General features: G+C 42.5%; 1 protein-coding gene and 1 long non-coding RNA gene across 2 annotated transcripts in view; both read left to right on the forward strand.

Moving 5' to 3' along the window:
• The window catches only part of zgc:63972 (protein CutA homolog), a gene marked incomplete at its 5' end in the record, with an annotated part of 90,347 nt that extends 88,458 nt beyond the window's left edge, over positions 1-1,889 (forward strand). The window contains one exon of the mRNA XM_060912625.1: positions 1-1,889. This exon is cut by the window's left edge and continues 691 nt beyond it.
• Positions 1,890-6,120: 4,231 nt separating this feature from the next.
• Positions 6,121-8,358, forward strand: LOC132875351 (uncharacterized). Its single transcript, XR_009651802.1, has 2 exons — positions 6,121-8,072; positions 8,187-8,358. It is a non-coding gene; the product is annotated as an uncharacterized LOC132875351 (long non-coding RNA).
• The last annotated feature ends 460 nt before the right edge of the window (positions 8,359-8,818 follow it).

Genomic DNA, 8,818 nt, shown 5'->3' on the forward strand with positions numbered 1-8,818 from the left:
ATTCTTTAGAGAGGATAACACTGAATTAACAATGGCATACAAAAATACAGAGAAACACACCAAACGTAACTAGTTATCAACTATCCAGCTATGTTTATCTCTTCAGCTAAAGCAACTTCACATCCGGGTAACAGTACAATTCCACAGTAAGCATAACTAGCATTCACTAGTTTCTTTAGAGAACAGACCTTACTTGTTCAGCAAGAATAATGATAAAACTCCATCACTCCTGAATCCATTTTCCTCTTATTTTGATTATATTGGACTCCCACTGGCAACACAGTGGTATAGTGGTTAGCACTGTTGCCTCACAGCAAGAATGTTCTAGGTTTGAGTCCAGTGGCCGACGGGGGCCTTGCTGTGTGGAGTTTGCATGTTCTCCCTGTGTCTGCATGGGTTTCCTCTGGGTGCTCCAGTTTCACCCACAGTCCAAAGACATGCAGGTTAGGTGGCTCTAAATTGACCGTAGGTGTGAATGTGAGTGTGAATGGTTGTTTGTCTTTGTGTTACCCCTGCAATGACTTGGCGACTTGTCCAGGGTGTACCCCGCCTCTCGCCCATAGTCCGCTGGGATAGGCTCCAGCTTGCCTGTGACCCTGCTCAGGATCGGCGGTTACAGATAATGGATGGATGAATGGACTCCCACTCTGTTTTGCTCTTTCTCTCTTGATTCGCTGACAGCTGTGCCTGTCACTGTGTCATCAGACTTCAATCATGCCTAAAGTTGGGGTATGATAATGTTTTACATGTCCTGCCAACTCACCTGACACCAAGCAGACTGAATTATTATTGCATGATTATCAGTATGACCCACAGCAGCTCAGGAATTGTTCTAAATTTCGTAAATGCAGAACTCGCCCAGAAAGCATTGTAATCTAATGTATAATATTTATTTAAATAATATAATTATGAATACAGTTAAATAGTGATAATACTTCTATATAATGTATCACATAAAGTAGTTTTATACTGTAATAATAATGAAAATCCAGCAATTGATTTTCAGATTTATATTTTCGTTTTAGTGTTTTCTGAAGGTAGGGGCAGTGTTTAGGAACATGCCAAGACCTTTAACACAGTCATATAGTGACCATATGATACCCTAAAATTGTATTACCAATGGCTGACATTCCCTTTAATTTCTCTTGCCTTTGTACACATTTCTGAAGATATTCAATAGCTTGTGACTACAGTCAGTTTGTTTGTTTTTTGTTTGTTTGGTTTTTTTAATCGGCTACCGTCCAAGTGCTACTAACCTCATAATTTGAGCCCATGGGGGTATCATGATGTGTGAGAAGGGCAAAGTGTGGTGGATTGCTCATGTAATCCTTACTTATAATGCTGAGTCATGAATATGGTGGAGTGCTTTGCCCTTGAAATTCCACTCATACTGCGAAGAGAAGCACCCAAGGCATATCTCAGCAAACTTGGCAACTTGGGTTGCTGGTTGTGGCTTCAATCCCTTGCAGCTAACCTATTGCATTCATGGATCTTCAGCAACAAAGTTCCCAAATTTCAATCCCTTTTCCCTTGGCAGATTATCTAGCCACAGTAGCCTACTGTACAGCAAGTAATTCTGCATTCAGTTTACCTCGTAAGTGGTCATTCACAGGTCAGAACAATGTAATTTTTTACCTGTGTGTTCAACATACGAAGTGTAGAAAAAACATGTATGCCTCCATGTTCCTCTTTTGTTAGCAACAAGCTAGCCAGCTAACTGATGAGTGATGTAAATTTTCTTCCTCAAAGAGCAAACTGTATAGTGTTATCGATTTAACAAGAATATCTATAATTCTGATCGATCGAAAGCAAAGACTTGTATATAGACTATAGCTCATTTACAACTGAATTTTCACTTTGTTTACTATTGATGCTGTGCTCAGCTACAGTGGTGCTTGAAAGTTTGTGAACCTTTTAGAATTTTCTATATTTCTGCATAAATATGACCGAAAACATCAGATTTTCACACGTCCTAAAAGTAGATAAAGAGAACCCAGTTAAACAAATGAGAGAAAAATATTATACTTGGTCATTTATTTATTGAGGGAAATTATCCAATATTACATATCTGTGAGTGGCAAAAGTATGTGAACCTTTGCTTACAGTATCTGGTGTGACCCCCTTGTGCAGCAATAACTGCAACTAAACATTTCCGGTAACTGTTGATCAGTCCTGCACATCGGCTTGGAGAAATTTTAGCCCATTCCTCCATATAGAACAACTTCAACTCTGGGATGTTGGTGGATTTCCTCACATGAACTGCTCGCTTCAGGTCCTTCCACAACATTTCGATTGGATTAAGGTCAGGACTTTGACTTGGCCATTCCAAAACATTAACTTTATTCTTCTTTAACCATTAGAATGACTTGTGTGCTTAGGGTCGTTGTCTTGCTGCATGACCCACCTTCTCTTGAGATTCAGTTCATGGACAGATGTCCTGACATTTTCCTTTAGAATTCACTGGTATAATTCAGAATTCATTGTTCCATCAATGATGGCAAGCTGTCCTGGCCCAGATGCAGCAAAACAGGCCCAAACCATGGGCCTGTTTTGTATAATATTTTTCTCTCATTTGTTTAACTGGGTTCTCTTTATCTACTTTTAGGATTTGTATGAAAATCTGATGATGTTTTATGTCATATTTATGCAGAAATATAGAAAATTCTAAAGGGTTCACAAACTTTCAAGCACCACTGTATGTTGACTTCAAATCACCACCATGTTTCACAGATGGGATAAGGTTCTTATGCTGGAAAGCAGTTTTCCTTTCTCCAAACATAACACTTCTCATTTAAGCCAAAAAGTTCTATTTTGGGGCGGCACGGTGGTGTAGTGGTTAGCGCTGTCGCCTCACAGCAAGAAGGTCCTGGGTTCGAGCCCCGGGGCCGGCGAGGGCCTTTCTGTGCGGAGTTTGCATGTTCTCCCCGTGTCCGCGTGGGTCTCCTCCGGGTGCTCCGGTTTCCCCCACAGTCCAAAGACATGCAGGTTAGGTTAACTGATGACTCTAAATTGACCGTAGGTGTGAGTGTGAATGGTTGTCTGTGTCTATGTGTCAGCCCTGTGATGACCTGGCGACTTGTCCAGGGTGTACCCCGCCTTTCGCCCATAGTCAGCTGGGATAGGCTCCAGCTTGCCTGCGACCCTGTAGAAGGATAAAGCGGCTAGAGATAATGAGATGAGAAGTTCTATTTTGGTCTCATCTGTCCACAAAACATTTTTCCAATAGCCTTCTGGCTTGTTCACATCATCTTTAGCAAACTTCAGATAAGCAGCAATGTTCTTTTTGGAGAGCAGTGGCTTTCTCCTTGCAACCCTGCCATGCACACCATTGTTGTTCAGTGTTCTCCTGATGGTAGACTCATGAACATTAACATTAGCCAATGTGAGAGAGGCCTTCAGTTGCTTAGAAGTTACCATAGGGTCCTTTGTGACCTCGCCGACTATTACACGCCTTGCTTTTGGAGTGATCTTTGTTGGTCGACCACTCCTTGGGAGGGTAACAATGGTCTTGAATTTCCTCCATTTGTGCACAATCTGTCTGACTGTAGATTGGTGGAGTCCTAACTCTTTAGAGATGGTTTTGTAACCTTTTCCAGCCTGATGAGCATCAACAGCACTTTTTCTGAGGTACTCAGAAATCTCCTTTGTTCGTGCCATGATACACTTCCACAAACGTGTGTTGTGAAGATCAGACTTTGATAGATCCCTGTTCTTTAATTAAAACAGGGTGCCCACTCACACCTGATTGTCATCCCATTGATTGAAAACATCTGACTCTAATTTCACCTTCAAATTAACTGCTAATCCTAGAGGTTCACATACTTTTGCCACTCACAGATATGTAATATTGGACCATTTTCCTCAATAAATAAATGACCAAGTATAATATTTTTCTCTCATTTGTTTAACTGGGTTCTCTTTATCTACTTTTAGGACTTGTATGAAAATCATATTTATGCAGAAATATAGAAAATTCTAAAGGGTTCACAAACTTTCAAGCATCACTGTATATTGATTTCAAATCACTTCATAAACTGGGAAGCAGCTCATAGTTTAGAAAACTACCCCAAGTTGACAAGTAGGAAGTTCAACTTGAGGGGGTGTTTTATTTGGCTTTTCCTAATTTGAGTTTGGGAATTACAAGTTGTGACCATGAGTCAAATGCAATATTAATGTTGTGGCTTCTTCTTCAGCACTCACAAGAAGGCTGTATAGTACTTACAGTGAACTCCATAATTGCCAGCCCCATTTTCTGAAATGTATATCTCAGAATGGCAGTCACTCTGTTTACAATACATTGTGGCTTTTTTTTTCTTAAAAGCTGTATTTCTGAGAAAATTATAATTGCAATAGCGCTCTTATTGGTAAATCATGGAAGGGTAGTCCCACTTTTCAGAATACATTGTGGTATTTTTCTGAAGCACTGTATTTCTGTGAAAGTTGTTTTCAGAATAGAGCTCTTGATGGTGAATTGTATGATCCCACTATTCACAGCTTGGTTCCAAGAAGCAAAGTAAGCATGATAATGCAGAACCCAGGCTCTCTGGAAGCTGAAGGCAGAAGCAGGTGCCAGAATGGATGTTTCACACACAGAATGTGCAGTGATCCCAATGCTGATATGGCATGCTTGCCTGGTGGATCTAGAATCCAATTTGGAGTCAGAGATGACCCAAGTCATGATGTTAAAGCAGAAGCCACGAGTGGAAAGAGTTCATGACTGTCAGTGGAAGTCCAACAGAGACATGGACCTGAATTCTGGAATGCCTGGGGTCTAGTCAGAGTTCTAGTTCATTGCAAAGATGTTCAGAGGGGTTGAGGCTCTGTACAGGCCATTCCAATTCTTCTACTCCAACCTTGCTGGAACATGTTCGGGCACCTTGCTTCCATTGAAGGAAGATTGTAATGCTATAGCACAGACAAATTTGTGTCCAACTATGTGCTTCGAACTTTGTGGCAACACTTGGGAGAAGTCCCCCATATAGGCGTGATGGTCAGGTGTCCACAAACATTTGGCTATCTAGTGTATATTAGTGTCTACTTCTGGAAGGGTTATAGAGTCTGGCAGTTGATCATCATCATAAGATGTGTCTCAGTGGTAACCAGCATCACTGTGTGAGAGTAGATGAGAATTAGCCTCTGCCAGCCTGCAGGCTAAGGAAAAAGGTGTGAAAAGAGCCATAATAGCCAATCTAAAAATGGCAGTGGCCCATGTTGGTATGAACACAGAGGGTGCCAGATGAATTGTTTTGGACTATTCTGGCTGCAAAACCTTTTTAGGCCATAGTGCAAAGAGTATTGATTGCTCAAGTAGACAAGTGGACCCCTCAGTGATGAGGTTGATTGAACCTGCACTTCTGCACTTGGCACACAGGATGGCTCTCCTCCAATTTAATTTTGTAACTGCACCAGTTATGGTTGGCTTAGTTGACACTGCTAAAGGCATGCAAAACAACCCTATAAAATTTGCTCTATGTACCAGGGTCAGTCTTTGGGCCTGTGGCCAAAGAAACCTGGGAGAAGAGAATGCTAGCTACCCTGTCACCCAAATGGGTTTTCTGATGATTAAACTACAGCGATATAAACTGCAGCTTTTCTCTGGACTCCTAAGCCTGTGGGACTTGGGGTTAGCTGAAGTCCATACCCATTGAGAAACAGTCCATCCCAAGAAAGTCAGTTTTCTCTGGGCAGAAGCACCAGAGAAAACTGACACCTATGATCCTATGGTCAGAGCAATGGATTCCCATCTCATCTCATCTCTAGCCACTTTATCCTGTTCTGCAGGGTCGCAGGCGAGCTAGAGCCTATCCCAGCTGACTGCGGGTGAAAGGCGGGGTAGACCCTGGACAAGTCACCAGGTCATCACAGGGCTGACACATAGACACAGACAACCCATTCATACTCACATTCACACCTACGGTCAATTTAGAGTCACCAGTTAACCTAACCTGCATGTCTTTGGACTGTGGGGGAAACCGGAGCACCCGGAGAAAGCCCACGTGGACACGGGGAGAACATGCAAACTCCACACAGAAAGGCCCTCGCCGGCCACGGGGCTCGAACCCAGACCTTCTTGCTGTGAGGCGACAGCGCTAACCACTACACCACCGTGCCGCCCCGCAATGGATTCTATTGAACGTATTTCCAGAAGGACAGTGGTCCTTGTCTGAGAGATTTTAAGCCTGTCTGTTTGACTGGGTCATATCATGGGGTTAGTGCAATGCATCCTTCATACCCCCATCACTCAGGAACACCACTCCTTTCGAGGCTGGCTATTTCAAACTAATGTCTTACTCTGCCTTTGCTAGAGCAGACAGCATAGACAAAAGTGTATGGCCATACTCCTGACTGGAGGAAACCATATGATGCATAACAAGGAAGCTTAATTCGAGGGGAATGATAGTCACCCTGTCACCCCAATGCGTGGCAGGTATTATCATGTCCTAGCAATTAGGAAGTCTGCTATGAGTGTCCCCAGGTGCTTGCTGACATTTGTGGGCTATTAACTGCAGCTAAAGCTATATCAGGTTTTATAAATGTTATGTATTAATTAATGATTGTTATTATTAACAATCATTGTACCCATCTGAGTTATAAATTTACAAACTTTCTCATAGTAGAAGAGCTACCACGCTTTTTAGGCTTTTTAGGCTTTAGAGTTTACACACAAGTGCTGTAACTGTAAGTGATGGGTCATGTTATCAGTTCATATTGGCATTATATTTGTATGATAATGGTCTGATTACACCAAAACCTCATGAAAACTTGGATGTAAAGCAATTATCATACACACCTTGTATTTAAACATGATCTAGTATCCATAAATTACATTTGATATGAATCTTGTGGGGGCGGCACGGTAGTGTAGTGGTTAGTGCTGTCGCCTCACAGCAAGAGGGTCCAAGTTCGAGCCCCGTGGCCGATGAGGGCCTTTCTGTGTGGAGTTTGCATGTTCTCCCCGTGTCCGCGTGGGTTTCCTCCGGGTGCTCCGGTTTCCCCCACAGTCCAAAGACATGCAGGTTAGGTTAACTGGTGACTCTAAATTGACCATGGGTGTGAATGTGAGTGTGAATGGTTGTCTGTGTCTATGTGTCAGCCCTGTGATGACCTGGCGACTTGTCCAGGGTGTACCCCGCCTTTCGCCCGTAGTCAGCTGGGATAGGCTCCAGCTTGCCTGCGACCCTGTAGAACAGGATAAAGCGGCTAGAGATAATGATACGAGATGAGATGTATCTTGTGTTTATCTGTCATGAAATATGTAAACCCGCCCCACCCAAATTTTCAGCCAGTGATGGAATACAAATGCCTGAAAAATCCATCAGATCTACAGTAACAGATACAACACTCAAAATGATCAAGGGCTTTAATGACAATGCACAAGTTGAAACTGATACATGTGTAACAATGTCAATTTATGGGGGAATATGGGTTGAATGTAATGCCACACTCACAACCTGACATGAGTGTTTTGGACAAATATGGGTCGCAGGGTTTGGTAGCTCGCAGTCGTGCCGCAGGGTTGTGGTGAACCCTGGAGAAAGTTTGGGGGAGGAGTACGGCAAAGTACTTGTCAAGTACAGGTTGCACGCCTGACTTCCTCGAGGCATGGGAAAAATTGCACCGTTAGCCCGTGAGCCGTGCATGTCTGACGCACGTGATCAGTGAGTGTGGAGTGCATTTGACTTGCATTTTACCAGTTTCCTGCACTGGGAGTACGGGCTGCCCTTGTGAAGCATGTGTGAAGCACGTGATTAGCACGTGACAATCACTCATAACTTGCATGTAACGCAAGCCAGGAGTGGGTATAAAAGCGTGTCTGCAACATTCTGCATCTGTCTTTCGACTGAACACTGGATATTTTGTGGGAAAAATTTGAAAATTTCAGTTTAAAGTTTAGAAAATGAGACCCAAGAAGAAGCAAACAAAAGTGAAGTAACCCAGCCTGAAACGGCAGAGGGGGAGAAGGAGGAAGAATTTGATGATGGTAGCAGCACCGGCAAGCCCTGCACGGACAGGGAGAAGTATGCCTTCAAGCCGGCAGAAGGCACAGCACCCTGCCAGAGGTATTTTCACAGGTAAATACTAATTAAACCTCTTGCACTATAATACACATGCTTTAAACATTAATTTTGGTATCTATATGCTTATGTAATTAATATTATATATGCTGATTTTCATGTATGTTTCAGCTAGCGACGCCATGCTCAGTGATAAGGACCTCCCGACACGCCCTCCCACCACTCAGCGGGAGTAGGACAGTAGCTCGGAGTCAAAGTCAAAGTGTGTTTCAGTGCTCAAACTGTTGGGCTATTTAGTTGGGATTTTTTTTTACTATGTAATAAAATGTGTTATTCCCTTCTACTCATGTTTTATTATTTGATGTTTGCATGGTAAATTAACATACAGTGCCTTGCAAAAGTATTCACACCCCTTGAACTTTTTCACATTTTTCCACCTTACAACCACGAACGTAAACGTTTTTTTATTGAGATTTTATGTGATAGACCAACACAGAGTAGCACATAATTGTGAAGTGAAATGAAAATGATAAATGGTCTTCAAAATTTTAAACAAATAAAAATCTGAAAAATGTGGTGTGCATTTGTATTCAGCCCCCTGTACTCTGATACCTCTAAATACAATCCGGTGCAATCAATTGCCTTCAGAAGTCATCTAATTAGTTAATAGAGTCCTACTGTGTGTAATTTACTCTCAGCATAAATACACTTGCTCTGTGAAGGCCTCAGTGGTTTGTTAGAGAACACTGAAGAACAAACAGCATCATGAAGACCAAAGAACTCACCAGACAGGTCAGGGATAA

The sequence above is a fragment of the Neoarius graeffei genome, chromosome 28 (assembly GCF_027579695.1).
Source record: "Neoarius graeffei isolate fNeoGra1 chromosome 28, fNeoGra1.pri, whole genome shotgun sequence".
In the NCBI taxonomy this organism is placed as follows: Eukaryota; Metazoa; Chordata; class Actinopteri; order Siluriformes; family Ariidae; genus Neoarius; species Neoarius graeffei.